Source organism: Camponotus floridanus, unplaced genomic scaffold (genome assembly GCF_003227725.1).
Source record: "Camponotus floridanus strain SB8 unplaced genomic scaffold, Cflo_v7.5 scaffold53, whole genome shotgun sequence".
Lineage (NCBI taxonomy): Eukaryota > Metazoa > Arthropoda > Insecta > Hymenoptera > Formicidae > Camponotus > Camponotus floridanus.
In genome coordinates, this window is record NW_020229692.1 from 880,208 (window position 1) to 900,573 (window position 20,366).

The following is a 20,366-nucleotide window of genomic DNA, read 5'->3' on the forward strand; positions in this document are numbered from 1 at the left end:
TCGTCGACGAATCATAGTCGGCGGAAACGCGGGGACGATGGTGGCGGGCGGCGGCGCACGAATTTTGGTTGCAACTGCAACCCGATGTTTCGCGATCGCGCCGAATGACGAGTCAATAGGACGACCGCGAGCGAATTGAAACCCGATAACGCCAAATTCATCGTTCACGGTGCGTTGCACTTTTTTCAACAATCTGCTGCTTTACCAATTTTTCATTTGCCTTCAACGTTTTTTCCCGCTTTCCTTTTTTCAAGTATCTCCAGATATTTCTTTTTTCTTAAACTCGTCAAATATATCTCTCACCTTTTTATACGTAAAATAATAAAGAAAGAATTCCATAAAAATAAAGGCAGCTGAATCACCGAGTATCACTTATAGATTTCGCTTATCAATTTTATCGAATAATAAAAGTGAATAAATACATCTCATAAATGTTTACATCTTTATATAAATATAATATATATTTTGAAATGAGTCAGTGAGATGTGTAACATCAATATAATATCGCGCGCATGAGATAAATTAATAATCTTCGTTTGCGCTAGAGAGCACTTTCGCATGTATAAACAAGAGATAAAGAGTCTTCTAACGTTTCGTATTTTTTGTACAAATGCATAAATCATCGTTAAAATGAGAGGCAATTTATGTCAATATATCGTGACTTCTAATATGATTGCTAACAAATCAATAACAATCTTAATAGTTTTGATTTCGATGAGTAGCTGAAACAAAGCAAATGCGCAGAACCAAGTAATTGAAACTAACTGTAAGCCAAACTACAATTTTATTAATAAATCGATACGACAAATAAACTTCGAAATTAAATCTATTGCAATCTAAAATAGAAATAACACCAAGAACCTCCTGCTAAAGTAAAGCACACGATATAAAAGCACAAAAATCCACTGTTAATATAATTCGCTCTTTTTACGGAGAAAAAAAAATTATATTAATAACTGTTTTTATCTCCGATGTACGTAGCAAGAAATTCGCGTCAAGCGAGAAGTGCCTCGATCGTTCTGGCGCGGGAACTACGCGAAGAAACGAGACGCGGCAACGAGTAAGACAAGCCGGGAAAATTGGCGGAGCGTTGGCGTCTCCGAGACCGTGGAAATGTCAAAGTTTAAGGCGCGGGCATCGGCGTGTCCTCGGCGAGGTCGCGACGTTTGAGTTAGCGCGATTCCACCGCCATCGTCGTCGTTGCCTCCGGCACGTGGACCCATTAACCTTTCGACGAAGCTTTGATGTATACCGAATCAATTTACCGGCTTACTCGTTATAAAGTTCGCCAATACCCCCGCCGTCACGGTATATCGACATAAATTGCCTCTCGCTCTCGTACTTATAATGGCGATGCGAATTTACAGCGCGGGTGCGTTCGAACAAAAAAGATCTTTTATAGGATTGAATTGCGCGGAGAGACAAAGGCAGAAAATATACACGACACTCATCTCCTCAACAGGCCTCGAAATACACCCGAGGCGTACAATTAAATATCCACTCCCGTTGAGAGCCATAATAAATAAAATCATGTAAAATAATTTTTATAAATTAATAAAATTAATCTATAAAAATACATTATATAATTGTGTGATAATAATAGAAAATAGGTCAATCTTCGGCTTTATCATCTGTTTTGTCTTTTAAGAAAATTTTCCATGCGAAATAAGCAAACTCATTCTAATGTAAAAAAAACGATGAATGTTTCACAGAGCGAAATTAGTTTTTTCCATTCGCTGATTACTTGATATCATTTCCCCATCTGCTTCACGACCAAAGAATCTTACAAAGACGAAAGTAAAAATTTGAGTGAAACGCAGAATGGTTATTTTCAGATCCTCTGAAGAAAAAAGGATGGAAGACGTAAAGGAAAACAAAGAAAAAAGATGAAAAGAAAGCAAAAGCTAATTCAATCAAAGTCATATAAACCAATGTTTAATAATATGTTCAATAATGTTTAATAATATGTTCAAATATTATTACTCATATTCTTTTACGTATATATAATATATATGTGTATATATATATATATATATATATATATATATATATATTTCTTCCATTCCTATTATTAGTAATACTTAAGGAAAATTAGAGAAATGGCTGTATTTTCATTTGTACCAAATGCAATCTGTTATAATAATATTTGTTTCTTTAAGATAACAATACTCATTAAAATCCAATTAATATAAAATAATTCCCCGAGACTGTATAATGTTTTTAGTGATTTACCCCTGTCGGAATGTCAATTCCTATTTACGTTATTATTAATTATGCTTTATTATCAGTTATGCTTTTGTTGTTAGTTGTTTGGGATTTAACATACTAACAATTTCATCTACATTTTTATAAAATATGAAAATAAATTCTGTGCATTTTTCACGATACAAAATTTAATACATAGAGTTATTTCTACATCAATCATTATCATGTAAATAACGCGATGTAAAAATTAATAAAAAAAATATGTATAAAAATACATCTCGCATATTTTTCAGATAATTTTATGTCATATCATTAATAAATATTTCTTGATATGTCCATAAAAACAATTTATTATTACAAACTCAATCCTTGCATATCATTTCAATGCATGTAAACCAATTATGAGATGTAATTAATTAATATAATAATTACAGACTCACCAGTTGTTGTCTCGTTATATTTTTCTTGTCGTCTGATCCATTCATCTTTCTGTCTGAAATTTTGATTATCGATGATCGATGATCCGTCACACACGTAATCTTCAATCGATCGCGTAACAATTACTATCATTTGCAAAACTCGCGATATTTGAAATTCGACAGATGCACGATTTGTATTTTTCATTCTTTCGATACACACTATGTATTTATATAGATATTGAGAGAAATCACTAGCAAAAAGAGAAAAACAAACAAACAAGATACAAAATAAAATTTCGTGTTTCACTTATACTTTCTCCTGATAGTCCCGATATTCATCTTACGCGCGACGTACATTTGATCGAATATCGATTACCGATACGTACATTCATGCAACACTTGCACTCATGTAAACCATAATAAACGTCCGATACTTTTATTCGGCACTTTGGGGGACATTTATGCGCGACAATCCATTTAGCGCGTTATATCACATTATTCACTACATCATCTCTCGCGATCTAACCTAACCTAGCATTAAAATATGGCGCATTTCCTACGTACTTTCGTTCGCCCGGTACTTTTCCTCGGCACTCGCGAAAAACTCGTATACGCACAATAACCGATGAACACCATAAACACCGTAAATACGCCATAAATATGTCATATTTGTGACATTTGTGGTTGCTATTCGATAACCAAGATGTTCATGAACAGGAAACACTCGACAAACTTCACTGACCCGACAACTTCACTGGCTCGACAAACTTTACCGATTACTTCGCGATTAGAAATTGATCGCTGTTTCTCGCGAAATATTCTTAACCATCGCAATATTTTTCTCGACACTCTCGAAATCCGGCTCCTCGAATTAACAGAAATACATGTGAAAGAGTTCCACCATTGCCGTTCGTCAAGAATTTTGATTTGATTGTGCGCAGATAGCTCTCCATAACAAACGAAACGTCTCGGAGGAGCGCGCTCGATAGACTGATCTAGCGCGGTAAACAAGGTCACGTCTCACGTCCCCGCGACCCCCACCCTTTCCAAGAATCATCCGCCGCGTCTCGTGTTTTCCAACAGTATGCTTGTTCGAAATAGGCGTATCCTTCGAATGAGAGGAAATCATATTTATATTGCGTATCCTCCGGCTAATCTCGAGAATGGATATACAACGTGATCGCGACGATCACATAAAATACATATGTACTTTACTCGACACTCTCGAAGAACTACATTCGACAAACTTAATAGAGACGCGATGAAGTTTTCTCACACGATCGTCAAGCCTTTAATTTAGAACAAAGCATCCAACAATTGCGATCACAAATATTAATTCTATTACACTGAAAAAAAAGTAATGTTGAATTAACAACATCAGTAATTGGAATTTATTTTATTAATTCGATAACATTATTAATCAAATCAATACATGGTCTATTAATTTGATTAAAAATGTTATTGAATTAATAAAATAAAAATGTTATTGAATTAATAAAATAAAAATGTTATTGAATTAATAAAATAAATTTCAATTACACTGATGTTGTTGGTTCAACATTATTTTTTTCTTAGTGTAGATTCAAACTTTTCACCATTCAAAAACCGACACAATTTAAAAGTAAACATCCTGCCGATATCATTTTAACAATAAATTTTAATTCAACATTCTCGTTTTTTTTCTTATTCGAGATGGCTAACGCGAGAAAAAATGAGGTTATACATCTGTCAAATTTTTTATCCAGTATTCACCGGCGTACGATAGGTTCACATTCGATTTTAATCGATCGAATTCCGTAAAGCGACCGACAATTGCTAGTTGATATTACTTATTTTCAGATTTAACTGTAAACGCAATTAATCTTTCATAAGTAAGCGAAGTATCTCGGAAGAATGCATTCGATAGACTGATTTAAAAGTGATTGATGTGTGTTTATACGAGCTTTTCCGTTTATTCCTCCTATCGGTTCCGCGAATAATTTTCGACGAGCTCTCGTATTTTTTTAATATACATTACGGTACACGTCCTTCGAATAGGGAAATGTTTATATTGCTTGTCCTCGCACGCATCGAGTTAATTCCAAGAACAGATACAAAGTTTCTATGTTCTTTTCTCCGAAAACGAGTAAACGTAAAACGATGTTGATTAAAATATCGGGTGTTTTGGAAAAAGCTGTTTCCCTCTCTCGCTAATACGATAGTAATTAATAATTATTTATCGATTGATGCATCACAAATATTAATTATATCGGAAAACAGAATATTACTGAAGTTCTTTTTCATGTTCAAAGTGAATATGCAAACGTGTACACAAGAGTAAACATGCTTCCAAAGATAATATTAAATCGTATATTGGATAAATTTGCGTACGCCATCATAATTTGCGTTATGTGTATGTTATGTGTATAAGTAATCTTCTTCGTGTAATTTTGAAACAAATAGAAATTAGAATCGATCGAATAGCTAATAAATGTATAGTATGGTAAATGCGTGATAATTAATGAATAAATTATTCCATAATTTTTTCTTATTCCGAGAAGACGTAATGAAAAGTCGCACTTGATAAAATATCAAGCGTGAAATTTGAAAGATTTAAAATTGTATCTCGTCTTTTCAGCGAAGAATAAACTGTTCGACGAAATTATATATAATATTCACATTTTTCTTTCACTTTTTGAAACTATAATCAAAGCAATACTCCTGAATCTGTATATTATAATATTCTCAGTGATTTATCCCTTAAATAAAACGAAATAACAAAGAAAAGAATGTTCAACTCTTATCATAAAAAAACAATTTCTTTTTCCTCCCATCGGAAACTTCTACTGGAGATAAAGAAATGCCTCATTTCAAAAGGCTTCAGGAAACGAATAATAATCAGGCATTTTATCGATTCTTTTCATTTTGACTGGAAAGACAACACGCTATATCATAAATATATAGTTAAATATACATATAATAACAAACTACTTTTATCAAATATATTATATTGTTTTGTTTTATCATTTTCCAATTTTTCCTCCAAACAAAAATTCTCCCTTTTGTTGACGTTATTTCGCGATGAAAAAAATTTGAAGATTTTAAATTTATTTATTACGTAAATTATTTATACCTCTTCAAACCACCTATATTTAATCATTAAAGATTAATTAAACTACGGTCAATTTTACGGTTTTTATCCGTCATAAACAGACTCGTGAATGCTTTACAAAATATTTATCGTGTTTTTCTTATTTTTGTTTTTTTTACAAAACATGCATAGCCTATTAAGCGCGGGACGGTGAAAATCGCAACTCATGCCGAATATCGCGCAGCAAAAAATAAAATCACGCGGGATTACCCGAATGCACGTCAACGCTCCATTCGTCCGGGCTGGTTAAAACGAATAAAAATGCGCGAAGCGTGTCCATGAATATCAACGAAATACCTCGCCGCTAAACGTTTACATCGATTGCTACGAGTAAACGATCTATGACGCGATCAATGCGCGCTTCTCTCTTGTATTTATTTTTTTTATCAACATACTCATCAAAACCGTAAACAGTTTATGAAACAGTCATTATTTTGTCTTTATTGAATATGTAAATATATCAAAATTGGTTATAATTCAATGAATGCTGAACGTAAAATAAAATAAAATCGCATTGTGTTATTTAAAATATATAAATATCGAGCAACCCAGAATCATATAACAATATATTCGTAAATTTGAGAATAAATTCCATCGCAAAATAATTCTAATTAAATCTCTATAAATTATATTCTATATATAATTTCATTCTTTCTTTTTTCAAACGAACAATGATTTTTGATGGCTCATCCGTCAAGTCAATTATAAATATTTCCCACGATATATATCGCTTTATGTTTTTTACAGTAGAACATATAAATCCGTCAGTCGTAAAAAAGCCAAAATCATGATTCACGATGGCGCGTTATGGAAAAAAGATGACGTAAAATTATTCGAGCGTGCCACAAGCGCGTGCGTTTAAAATGCGCAAAAATGCGCGGAGCGCTTTCCGGAATTTCAACAGGATTCGCTGACGGACAAACGCGCGTTTACGGTGAATCGTCGGGAATAAACCATCACGATTCATCAACCGATCGATCGCCGTTCTCTTATTCTTCCCCGATCGGAAATCGGATCGCCGCGAAACGTCTATCGACGCGTCGTCCGATCATATTTTACAATGAGAATCTCTCCAAGTAGTCGAACGTATATATATCGCGAACGATTCCCGTCGTATGTACACGTATTCTCATGCAAATCCCGCTTTGTACAACGACCCAGAAAGCGGTTAAGTGGCGCGGTAGCTCGGTGATTCCCAAGACGCCGACGTTACGATTCCATCCGCTTTAAGAAAGCCGAGCCGACTAAATCAAGCTCGGTAAACCATAGACGACGACGACGACGACCCGACTACTCGAGAATTATGAGCCGCGGAAGAATTGCCGCACACAACAATGCGCGATCGTCAGATCTGCTGGAAAAAAATACGGAAATTAACACACGTATATCTCCAATCCCACGATTGGATTTCTCTCGTATTCGGTGCAATGCAATTGTATCCGTAATTTGGCGCTCGCATTCGATTGATTTGACAAAGTAACCCAGAAAAAATATCCGGGATTTGTTTTGATAACAGAGAGAACGCTCTTTCTCAACAATAAGATGTAAAAAAAATGGTGAAGTAATTTCTAATAGCGTTGTATAAATTTGAATCATTTTTATGCGCTCTATATGTTTCTGTTCTTTCGTATTACATTTTAACAGTTGTCTCAATTTTCAAAAAATGAGGTTTGCTTGAGAGACGATTGATTCAATTATTATTGCAAATTAAGTGGAATTCGCGCATGTTCCGGGAGATGAATTATTCCCCAGAGGACATGATCCGGGAATCGACTCGACTCAATAATCAGGATCTTGACCTGAAATTGTAATCCAGAAATAGTCAGTCGTTCGCACCGGTTTAAACGAGCTCTTAATTTGCATGTATCGATCGGTGAGCCGTTGCCCCGAAGACGAAACCATTTAACGAGTGTGAAACTTTGGGGAACTGCTCGAAAGAGCGAAAAGCGACGTGATGGAGCTTCGGTGAGGATTTTGTTTTAAGATGTATTTCTTGACGTGATTAAACATCAATATTAATGTTAGACGAATAATCAATTTTTTGGCAAATAAAACATTAATTATAAAAAATTGATTTCACCGAATAATGAAACATATAAATAAAAAATGCTTGATTTATATACTTATTAAAATTATAATATATAATTATTATTGTTTATATTATTTTATGATTAATATTTCTTGTTTTTTATTTAAAAGTTTTGTATATATAATTAATAATAATTATTATATACATATAATTAATAATAATCATATATACATTTTCCTCCCCTAGCTTACTCGAATAATTAGCTGTACATTTCTCTAATTAAGATGCAAATTCAAAATATTGTTTTATTATTCAAAGTTATTTGTAATTTAATATCAATTACATTGCTTTTGTTATCTTTTTATATAAAGCTTAAGAAAATTAAGAGAAGCTTACCGATGAATTCCTATCTTTATTAATGTAAAATATCAATCTCATATTTTTAGTTGTGTATTATCGTTATGTAGCCACACACACACACACACACATACAAAAGATAATTTTAGAGTTAATATCAATTTTCCTAAAACCTTGAGCAAAAAGACAGAAGCTCCTAAATCAGCCTAGATAATCACGCTATATTAATCTATTTATACCAAGTGTTTATGAGAGAGAAATGAAATCATTAGCGATTGGATTCTACCGTCCATGGGCGTGTCAGCGGGGACGACGAGGACGACGACGACGACGACGAAAAATGGATTGCCTCAATTTGTCCGATTGAAACTATCCTGACACTATGCTCGGAATTCCTATTAATTCGACGACCCTCTTTCTCTATCCTTCTCTCCTCCTCTCTTTCTATTTTCTGCCCATGGTCTTTCTCTTCACGTTTATCCCATCTCTTTGCCAACCTGGGAACCAGTTCGAGCAAGTTTGCTGCAACGATATTTCATTCGGAATGCGGAGGCGCGAGAATCGGCGGGCTACCTTCTTCTTGGCTTTCTTGTGCACGGCCGCGTAGTCACGCCGTGTCTACGCGTGTTAATTTTAATAGCCTATCTGACGATCCGCGATCCGATCTCCTGAAGGCCACTGCTAGTGAGATGTTGAATTTGTTCTGAGAGTCCTTAATATTGCGTATGTAAAGTTAGCACCCCATTATTATAATAATGTTAATTGCCGAAACTCTTTTAATTATTAGAAAAGAATTCTAAAACTCTTTAAAAGAAAGCTGGAACTCTAATAGAACTATCAGAATTCTCAGTCGGGATGCTACTTTACACCCCTGTTTTGTACATTCAATGAGCCCGTCATTTAAATATCCGTAATGTCGGAAAAGATTGAAAAAGACGAAACAGGGAACATAAAATTAATAAAAGATTACATAAAAAAATAGAGAAAAATGATATTAACGCTCTAAATTTTATTTGCTCCGAATGTTATCTTTGACTGCGTTATTTGTAGCTTTCGTGTTTTTAACGCGTATCTCCTCGAGTATCGGGTCCTACACTCATTGCAATGGCGACCGTGCAGAACTGTGCAGAACAATTTAACGAGAATCTCTGAAAAAGCAGCATCCGGCCGCACGTCTTCCCGATGAACCTGTTGCTCCTGGCAATTAAAAACGAAACGCAACGGAAGAGAAAAAAACTGCCGGACGCGTTCGGTGAGCCGCGTTTTTGCCAGGTTTCTATTCGTTTCCCTGATTGAGAAGTAAGATCATCAAGAAGCGAAGATAATGAAAGGTGATACACGTGCGATATTCTTTCCTTATCTTTCATAAATAATTAGAGCAAATATAACATGATACATCAATAAATAAGCGATCATCGAATAAATGACTATATTAAATGAAGATTTCAAATAAAATAACGTTAACTCGCAATATCAATATATGTGAACTGCTTAAAATTTATCTTTTATTTTCGTTATTAATAAATATAGAAATTTATCAGATATTCGAGATAAGATATCACCTCTCTAATAACTATCTATGCGTTCCGGAATTACTGTTATGTCGTCATTCTTGTCAAATATTCGGTGAACAATAAGGATAACAATATGCTGGCAGTACTGCCAGTGAATTCCAGAACGCAATCTATATATCATGCGAATTTCTCCACATACTCCAATATAGAGAAATAGATAACGTAAACGAAAAATGGAACATATCAGTTATATATCATAAAAAATATATATCGTAAAGCTCAAATCAAACGAATTAATGGGATTATTTATCGAAATAATTGATTATTGTGAATATATCGTTAATTTTAATATTTATCCTTTTATCTATTACTGCTAATCTGAAACAACATACAAGCGCTGAATCTAAATCGCGCAGGTTTAACATGTACCTCAATCCAATAAATAACACTCGCTTTGCCATGGAAAAAGGAAAAAATATCAAAATTTCACATATGAACGATATCGATCAAATATTTTTAGGGCTACGACATAAACGCGTGATCACTCTGCCTCGCATAGAAAACTTCAAAGCATCGTTCATGGTTATTCAAACTGAAAGGGAAACGCTTTTCAGTTATGTCGTTCAACGTAGTTCCAAATCAGCAATTGAAAGACTGTTTTCTTTTGAACAGCTTCGAAACGATATATTTTCTTCTCAGTTACAATACATTAATCTTTACAATAGATTTCTCGGCAAGCTTCAAATAAACTTCAAAATTTTTTATGATTCAAAATGTAAAATATTTTCTTAACTCCCCAATTTTAAGATACAGATCGATACAGATATCAATTCAATTACGAGATTTTAATATTTAATAAAAAATATTTTCACAAGTAAATAAATAAATTTCTCTCAATAAACACATTTCCTAAATTATTTTTATCATTGATTGCAAAGAGAATAGATTAATTAGGTCAACAATAAGAGAGTTGAAGGATCTGTCGTCGTAATGTTTATCCTTGTGCCTTTCGGGCCGACTATTCTCGGCACACGTGTACGTTCTGTGGTAAGCGCCGCCGCTTTTTCTTTCTATACGAATACACTCGCGCCCGAGTGTGAGTACGTGTCTGTGCGGTGGAACTGTGTGGCACATCCAGCTACACGTTGCCGGGTATTATCGATCTCCGGGTATATCGCGGACATGCCTCGCCAGACACTATCGTACGCTCTCACCGCTGCTTGCGTTCGTGTTTGCTCGCTCGCCCCTTTCCATCTTTCTCGCGATAACACGCGGCGCACGCGTATCGTCAAACGGAATTTTTGGCGATAGAACCGTTAACGGCATGACGTGTGAACGCGATTTCATCATTATTACGCAAGTAAAGTTCAAAGCGAATTATGTATAGGTCTTATTTAAATCGTGTGTCGAGAGATGTGTGACAATATGAGAGATTTGTGACAATATAATAGAAAGAATATAATAGAAACATGACAACATGTGAATAAATATGTAAAGATTTGAATAACGAATTGAGAGAAACCCATACATCTATGAAAAAAGAATACAATTACGAAAAAAAAAATGTTGAAATATATTTAAATACATTAAAATATATTTACAAACTATATCAAAAAATATATATGCTATATATATATATATGTTGTTTTAAACCTCAAAATTTTCTTTTCCTCTATAATAATTATAGTGGATTTATTACGTACATAAATTCAAGTAAAATTTACTAACGATGCTGTTAACACGTAAAGTCAAAGAAACTGATAATTTTTAATCTCACGAAAATGAACGCGAAAATTTATATGATAGTCTGGCTAGAAACGTACGTGCAGTCTTACATGAAGAATGTATACCCATTGTATCCTACTGGAGGTAGACATTAACTCTAGATGCAGCTGACGCCGACAGAGAATTTCCGACGCGAGAGGATACCAACGAGAGAGGATGAGAGTACACCGCGATTAATCGTAGCGGTGCAAAAAAGACGCAAGTTTTTCCTTGCGCTTTATCAGAAAAACTTTGCACCACATTTTCAGAGAAAACTACTTGCAAAGCGGCTGTTAATTTTTAAAGTCGCACGTTATTTATATAAACATGAGATCACAAAAAAAATATATATATATATATATATATATATATATCTTGTATAAGAGTAAAAGCAATACCGCGCGTTTTCTATCGTTGTTATTATAATACGCATTGCGCATTCGAGAATTTAAGTGTAAAATACCGAATTGGCACGTACAACTTGACAGAATATTCGCGATATTTAGCCATGTGCGCTGCAGTTAACCGGAGTAATTGGGGCGCGCGCGCACATGTGCGTATGAAACACGGTGCGACATTTTCCAATAGCAAAATTAGTAAACTGTACGCGCACATGCGATATCATAGATCGATGGCGATTAGTTTTATCATCGAAAAATTTATTGCGCGCGTTACGCACTCGTCTCTTTTTTCATTCACCCTGCATCCCATGTGCAGCATCAAGAAGTATTGCCTCGAAACCAAACAGATAAAAATAAACCATCGACATCTGATTGTTCGAATCATTGTCATCATTTCATTGAGCATTTCCCTTTCACACAGGAATTCGAACGTGTCAAGTAATCGTTGATTAATCATTAAAAGAAAAAAAGTCTATGAAATATTAAGGGATACGATATCATCTCTTTCAAATGTGGTTTTAATATTATACATAAAAGTTTGCACAGGGATATCGTAAATTATACAGCTGTGACTTAAAAATACTTGAATGGTGAGAGACTGAAATATGTTTAAAAGCTTAAATAAATAGACGTCGCGGATTCGCTCGCGCGATTCCTGGACATTATCACCGCGGTAAACAAGCGAGAGGAGCGTTTGAGCAATCGTAAAACTAAAAACTGGTGCTCCACCCGCGAGAAAGCTTATCGCCAACGTAGCACGCGCTTTACGACTACGCTTCTTCCTTTCCGCCCACGAAGCATCTTGGTGAGAACGACGAATAAAAGCCAGGCGAGAGATGCAGAAGAAGCGATTCCGTCTCGAATTTCTGTCAAATCGTCTCCCGAAGGTATTTCTTCGAAAGACTGCATCGCGAAGCATTTTCCGAATCTTTCTCTATCGTTTTTAAATGTTGGTCCGTTTTTTTCCCGTCGAACGAGCGCAAAAAGGCAATATCGCCTATTATTATTAACACATTAAACCTGTCTCGAAATTATTACATTATTAAATCATTAAATTTGTTCATATTTCTATCGAAATTTAAAATTTATACCAGTATTTGCGTTATGTAATAAACACCTCCCCTATCGATAAAATCTCTCCTTCCCTCCCATTATATTAACATTGCAATATCACAGAGAATCAATTTCCATTACAACAAGGATCACTTAAAATTAATTTAAACATATTACAAATATTGCGGAATATTGGAAAGAATTGATTATTGTTCAAAGCAGAACTTTCAATATTAATTGAAAAAACGCATTTTCGTCACATGTTAATGAATATACAATAACTTACATACTTGACATATTTTTCAAAATGTTCCTTTGTGTTCCATTTTCCTTTAGATGTAACTATTTTATATTATAACATACTTTTTCACGATCGATGTTTATATCCCAAATTTAAATAAAAAGAGAAAATAACGGGAATATTAATATATACAAGTATCCTAACAAATGTATAAGTTACTACAATCAACAAATTAACATTGCAAAATATTAACTTTTTCAAGGCACCAAATTTGATATTACTCAAGAAGTAAATTTTCATCGCTCATTTACAGGAACTTAAGCAAGCGATAAGTCGACATTACTCGATCGATATCGCCGAGACAGACTTCTCCCGTGAGATTTCCAGAGATAATAAAAGAGATGAGGCGCGCACGGGCTTGTAGTAAACGCTCTCGTTGAGATGCGATGCGATGCGAAGCGCTTTATTGATTCATCCCGCTTCGTGCCCGTCTGTTGCCGCGATGTCGGTTTATCCCATCGTCGACGTATTTGCGGCGTAGGCATCTCGTGATTTGCGTTTTACAGTTTAATCGGTATTCGCTCATAAACGATAACGTTCCTGTCTCTGTCTTTCTATCTCTCGCTCGTTCACGCCCGAGAGTTACTTACGTAACTGGGATTTTAGAATCCTTATGTAGAACCGTAAGAAATCTACCTCGCATTATCGATCCAGAATCATACTATTCGATGCATTATGTATGTAATTGATTTTTATGTGTATAATTTGTCTTTTTATGCAGTTACGTTAATCCGTTTAGTTAGTTTATACTTTTGCTGCCACTATAGAGTAGCTACGCCCTTGGCTCCGGCACACGCGCGTATAACGCACGCTCGGTAACGTATTTATAGGGAGGAATCGCCGATAATTGAAAAACAGTGCGCGAGGTGCGCGATCGCAAATTGCTTTCATCTTTTATCGGACTGGATGGCGCGCCGCGCGTTTCCGGCTTTCGATCCGCCGCCGATCTCGCCTACCGCGAAATGGAAACCTATTTTTTTATGCGTACCTGCGATGACATCCTTTTTTATTAGTCCTTCAATTCGCGTGATAACGAATTTGCGCCGCGTGCAAATTCAATAATTTTTTTGCGCGAAACGAGACAAGAATAGAAACTTCTGCGTGCCGAGGAATTGGCTTCTGAGATATTTTTCGCGACGAAATTGATACGATGGTACTTAATGCGATGAGAGATTACTATTTTTATAGAAATATTTATAAAAAAAAGTATCTCGTGAAAAAATACTTTAAATCGAAATAATATAAAAACTTTTTTGTTTCTTTTACACGAAAGTTCTGCTCTCTTTATCAAAATAAAGTAAATTTGTTATATTTTGTTATATGCCATTTTTTGCAATTTATGCTATTTTCTCATTTTATATATAATATTTTTTTACCGCTACAAGTGTATTTTTATTTAACTATATATTTTTTACTTATAGCAATTCTATTTGTACTAAAAAATAAAAAATGCAACGAATAAATTTGAGTTGCACACAATATATTATTAATAATTAAAAAAAATAATTGTCGTAATTGAAATTAATCCATTGTAAAATCTCGTACAATATGTATATTGCGCATTTTTTATTTAATTCTACCTCAAAATCGTTCGCAATTTATTTTAAACTCTCAGCAAAATAAATCCTTTTATAAGCGTTAATGTTTTTAATCATTTTTCTTAACTTAATTCTTCTCTTTTTATTGAGATAAATTACTTAACAAGTTATGGTTTAAAATTTAATTTATTAAACCTTTGAATTTAATAATAATAAAAGAATGTTAAGTTTAATAAATTAAACTATTTTATATGAATTTTCCAAATGTCAAATGTTCAATATATAAAATAAAATAACCAAATAAAAACGCAAGCCTTCGATTATTAAATTTAAATACGCTACTGCCCATTATAAAATCAAATAAAACGAGTTAGTTTATCTAAAATAAAATTTCATTATAAAACGAACCTGTCGCGTTCTTTTCACGTGCATGCTGTGGGAATAAAAAATATTCGCTGTCATAAATATATCTACGAGATATATACGTGATATACATGAGCGTGTGATACGCATGGATGAGATTGCACGATACGCTAAAAGGTTGTTGCCAACGATATAAAATGCGAAAGGAAGAAACTCGTGGAGGAGAAAGAAACGAAAGAATCGAGGGGGGTGCTTCATCGAATCGAGGGAGAAAGAAACCGCTCTCGACCTTTCTCCACTTCGATTTCACTTAAAGTGAATCCGCACCATATCGATGCAATCGCTCGACAAAAAAGCGATTTTTCACCCGTGGAAAATGTGTAATCGATCAAATGCGAGTACAAAATCGCACGACAATCGTGCGCGCGGATGGGATTTGTTAGAAACTAGATCGAAGATCGTGCAATACACGAACTCTGTGCATTGCGAGAAAGAGAGAGAGAGAGAGAGAGGTCATGATTAAAGTGCTCGCACACACAAACACACATAAATGCATATGTACCATACGTGCATATTCAATATCTCACTGGAATTTGTTGGAAACGACAACACGTAGAGTATTCATTAATCGATGATAAATTAGCCGAGCTTCGAGCTCCAGTCGACTTTGAAACAATTTGCGAAAAGTAGAGAAAACTTTCTTTCCCTCTCTTTTTGTACAAAATTATTTATACTTGCGTTACTACTTTCGCACTGTAATTTCTCAGTGTTTATTTGATATTTTTGACGTATCGATGATGTATCTTTTTTGTTAGAGCGAAATCTTCCAGATACAATATGTACTATTCGTATTAATATCACGACCTACTAACGTAAACTAATGACGAATTTGATAAAGTTCACGATGAAACAAGCGTACCTCGCGGCAAATGTGTGACGCGGACAATCTACGTCACCGCGCACACTTTACAGATCGATCGCACCAGACTCGACTCTTGTAGCATGTTCTTATATTCGTGTGACCTTATGTAGGACTATGTAGGATTATCGTAATATAAAAAAATCTCGAAAAGCGCACTCTGCAATAACAAAGTACGTGCAGAAATGACGCAAATAACTCTGTAACGTAGTAATAAGCAATGAAAAAAAGAAAAACAAAATGCAAGAAAACGCATTCGTTACGTACTAAATTTATCAAATAGAATTTAAATACACAGTTGCGATATATGATCACTTTTTAAATCCTTTACCCCCATTTCCCTATTTTTCGTATTATTCGTATCAAAGATGCAGCTAAATTGTCCTACAAAAATACAATCTTCGCGAATTTTGAAATTATATATGTCGTTACTGGGGGATCTGCTCTCAAGCTTCTTTGTAAATTGATATTTTGAAAAATTAAGAGTTATTAAAGCTATAGAATAAATAGCGTGCGCAATAATCGATATAAACGATAATATATAATAGGAACACGATTTTTATCGAGCATTTGAAGCAACGACATGTTTTTTACAAGCGCTGAAAACGTGGAGAAGACTGGCAAGTGTCCAAGGATCCCTCGTGCCCTCGTGCGCGCGAACGAAGGCACTTTAATTTGTTAATGCACGTCTTCATTGGGTATTTCCTGGTCCGGAGAATTCCGTGATTCAATTTAATTAGGGTACTATGAAGAGAGAGAAGGATCGTTATCTCAGTCGTCTCGTCAGGCGCCAAGACAACGTCGAGGCATCTCTCTCCTTCGCTATCTCTCTCTCTCTCTCTCCGCACAGTTTCGACGCTTCTTTTTCCTTTCCTCGAAAGAATCTTCTCCGATAATTCTTCGCGTTAACGACTACCAGCGGTAATGGCTCTTAACCCGCGGAGTGCTCGTCGCATTACGAAACACCGGAATACGCAAAATGTAATAAAAAAGTAAAAAATACCTTATTCAATGTGATTTCCTCTCACCATTTTTTTTATCTTTACTTGCATTCAATAGAACACTTTTCTCTTTATATAAAATAAAAATTCAATCATTAATCATTTCATTGTAAATAGCATTTATCGAGAATATGTCTATCGAGAATAGAGATGTGCAGTAAAAGTAAGTAAAATTTTTAGCGAGTGATCGATTACGGACTCTCACATTTAATTTACGGTATCATTATTTTATGTTGATTAATATAATAATAAATTTTCATAAAAAATATTTCGTAATTTTGCGATAAATTTCTATCTTGTTATTGATAAATTTCTATATTTTTATTGTTGATAAATTGATAAATTTCCATCTTGTTGATTCCAAAAAGTTTAATCATTCCAGCAATTCGGCAAAAGATTACTTGAAACAATACGACGATATCAAGCACACATCTCACGAATACAATAAGAAATCGATCCCGACAATCTAGGGGGCAGTAATACACTTGTTATCGATTAACTGTATGAAACACTTTGAAACAAGGAGGAAGGTAAACGAGGGATATAATTAAAACGCAAAATATAAATATAATAACAATGTAACGCATATTAAAAATTTCCATTTGCGTGTCCATCATCATCGATCGTGAAAATTAATACGTGTTCGAATAACCTTCATTATATTTTATACAGACGTTATCCATGTTACCTCTTAATCGCACTCATTCGTATGAAAAAAAAATGAATAAAAATGAGATTCGCGCGCGGGATGTGGACCCATGTCGCCCTATATATTCTATATCTATCGTTAACACCGCGCATCTCGTTCGCGACGGTCGATTACCCCCGCCGCCGTCGCGAGAGAGCAATTATTCCAATCGTCGCGACGATCGCCGTCAACAAACAGCTTTTTCCTTCTCGAGATGCGTAAAAAAAATCGCGCGGCCTATTATCCGCGATAAACAATTGACCGCGCAATTGCCAGCTGACGCGCGCGTGTCACGAGCGGTGGCTGTTTATCGCGCATAAATTATGCTAGTAAACGATACACGTCCGATAATTGGGTGAAACGCAAATAAATTAAAAGGTTCGATCGGACCGGACGGGCGGGGAGGGAGGGAGGTGGGGGGGAAATCGAGAAGAGCCTCGCGAAGAGAGGATCGTGACCGCGTTTAAACCATCGATTCGCTCGGTGGACAAGGCTAACGACGAGTTAAGAGCTTCCTCCTCACCGCATTCGCCGCTTATTTTTAGTCGCGCTACGCGTCGTACATCGTCTCGAAAGCTTGATTCAAGACGAACCGTTCTCCCCTTCTTTCCCCTTTGCGTCTTCTTTTATACAACTGCCACTTTGCGCATCATTATGTGTAAATAATATATCATTCGCAAATAATAATGTGCAAATAATATATATTTCTAATAAACAAAATAGAATTAAATAAAAGAATTATATAAAAAAATAAAGAATTATTACGCGAATTATAATACTTTTCAGGTATAATTGTACGTACATAACAGACTGTTTCGAATGCGGTGAGTACAGTTTTGCAAAAAAAAAATCGCTGTTAATCGCAATGGAATATGCTCGCGTGCTGTACGAAGTGTCTCATGTTATACGCTCAATGTATTATGGATAGCGCGGGGCGTTTATTCGCCCGTGACATATCTCGTATTATTATCGTACTTGTAGCATAACCCTCCCCTCCCCTTCCTCTTTCTTTTATCTCACTGGCAATTACCGCATTCCTGAATAAATTTTCCAAGGAGATGAACAAACATCAATCTTTCGATGCGCACAATAATTTTGCTTTCGTCAAGAAAATCGCGATATTTGCACGCCTGAGTACGACAATAATCATCGACGTGTAAGGCATAATTATGAGCTTCAATGACTGCTACAGAGATTTTGTAGAGAGTTGTCGACAGTATATTTATAAAGCAGTCGAGAATTTATTGATCTTCGTTTCCTAATGCAAACTTTTATAGATTTTTTTAACGTTGCTGGGCTATATTCAAAAATACGTTCCTTGCCATATCCAAAATATATTCCTTTATAATAGCCAGTTTTAAACATTATCTTTATTTATACTATATCCAAAATAGATCCCTTTGTAATAACCGGAATAATTTTAAACATTATTATATATTTTTTACTTACTATCTATTATTAACTTACTATCTATTTAATTGTCTTACATTTATACTTGCATAAAATATAACTATTAATTAATCAGAATTTGCTCTCGTACAATAATTAATAAATAATTACTTAAATTATTATTTAACTCTCCTGTTACTAAATTTTTTATTATTATATTGTCCCTAATTATTTTTCCAGCTTGCTAATTAACCATTAAACTAGACAGATGTCTCTCATGCGTTCGTTCGACTTGTCCCGGTGCAAAGAGCGTCCTTGCTTTCTAATTGTCGTGTAATTATGACGCGCGGACACGTACAGAGAATCTCGCAACGTTATTGTCTATATTTGTCGCTTGTTTGAGCGATCGCTCTCTTCTCAACTATTCGATCTACAAAGAGTTATATTTCCAACATATTTGACCAGATCCCCATCGTGAATAATGCTGTAAAGATACTTGTTCAAAGTAACTTTCTCTTTGTTTATCTTGTAAGAATATTTTATCTTAAAATTTTTATCGTAAAATTCTATTGTTCATTAAAGATAATATCATGATTTCTATTGTTCATTAAAGATAATATAAATAATATAGCGATAAAAAAAGATAATTCGTGTCAGTTATTAAAATTTTAATATAGTTACTCTTAATAAGTCTTTTAATTTTTTTAATATGCAAATAATTAGTTCCCTTTCGATGTTTGGTATTCGTTTCAATGTATAAACGTGTAGTTTTACGCATTCAAAATACAATAGATCGCGAAAAAATATATGTGCAATGTGATATACGCGATACTTTAATAATTTCATTTTATATCATATCTGGTTCGCGCAACTTTATTTCCAATATGTAAACATGCTGCAAAGATAAGTGGCAACAGATAAGTAGTTACAGGTGGTCTCTTTATTTTCTACGTTTTCTCTTTCTCTCATTCTCCTTTCTCTTTCTTCTACTTGTGATCCCCATTCGTCTCATTATGGCTTTCGTTTATGATGCCTCGCTATCGGTAAACAGTAGATGCGTCAGAACTATTACGTGACAGTAACTACGTCACTGCGATACATAAACGTAACGGTTGCATGATGTACCGTGTACAACGAAAACCTATATTATCCTAATCTTAATATAAAAAATATATACGGTACATCTAATAAAATCGAGAAATATAAAATACAACATTCTAAATTTATATTTTTTAATATAACTTGTTTAAAATAACTGTACTTTTACTTTGTTTACAAAATATAGAATATAATTA

At 34.5% G+C, this 20,366-nt stretch overlaps 1 protein-coding gene across 3 annotated transcripts in view; it reads right to left on the reverse strand.

Annotated features, from left to right (window-relative positions):
* Positions 1–20,366, reverse strand: part of LOC105253960 (serine-rich adhesin for platelets) — a 164,007-nt gene that overhangs the window by 122,078 nt on the left and 21,563 nt on the right. The window contains exon 1 of one of the 3 annotated variants that reach the window (XM_025412579.1): positions 2,646–2,829. The exons of the other annotated variants lie outside the window; for them this stretch is intronic. The gene's annotated coding sequence lies outside the window, so the exon portion shown is untranslated. Of the gene's footprint in view, positions 1–2,645; positions 2,830–20,366 lie in introns of those variants that run through there. 3 annotated transcript variants of the gene reach the window in all.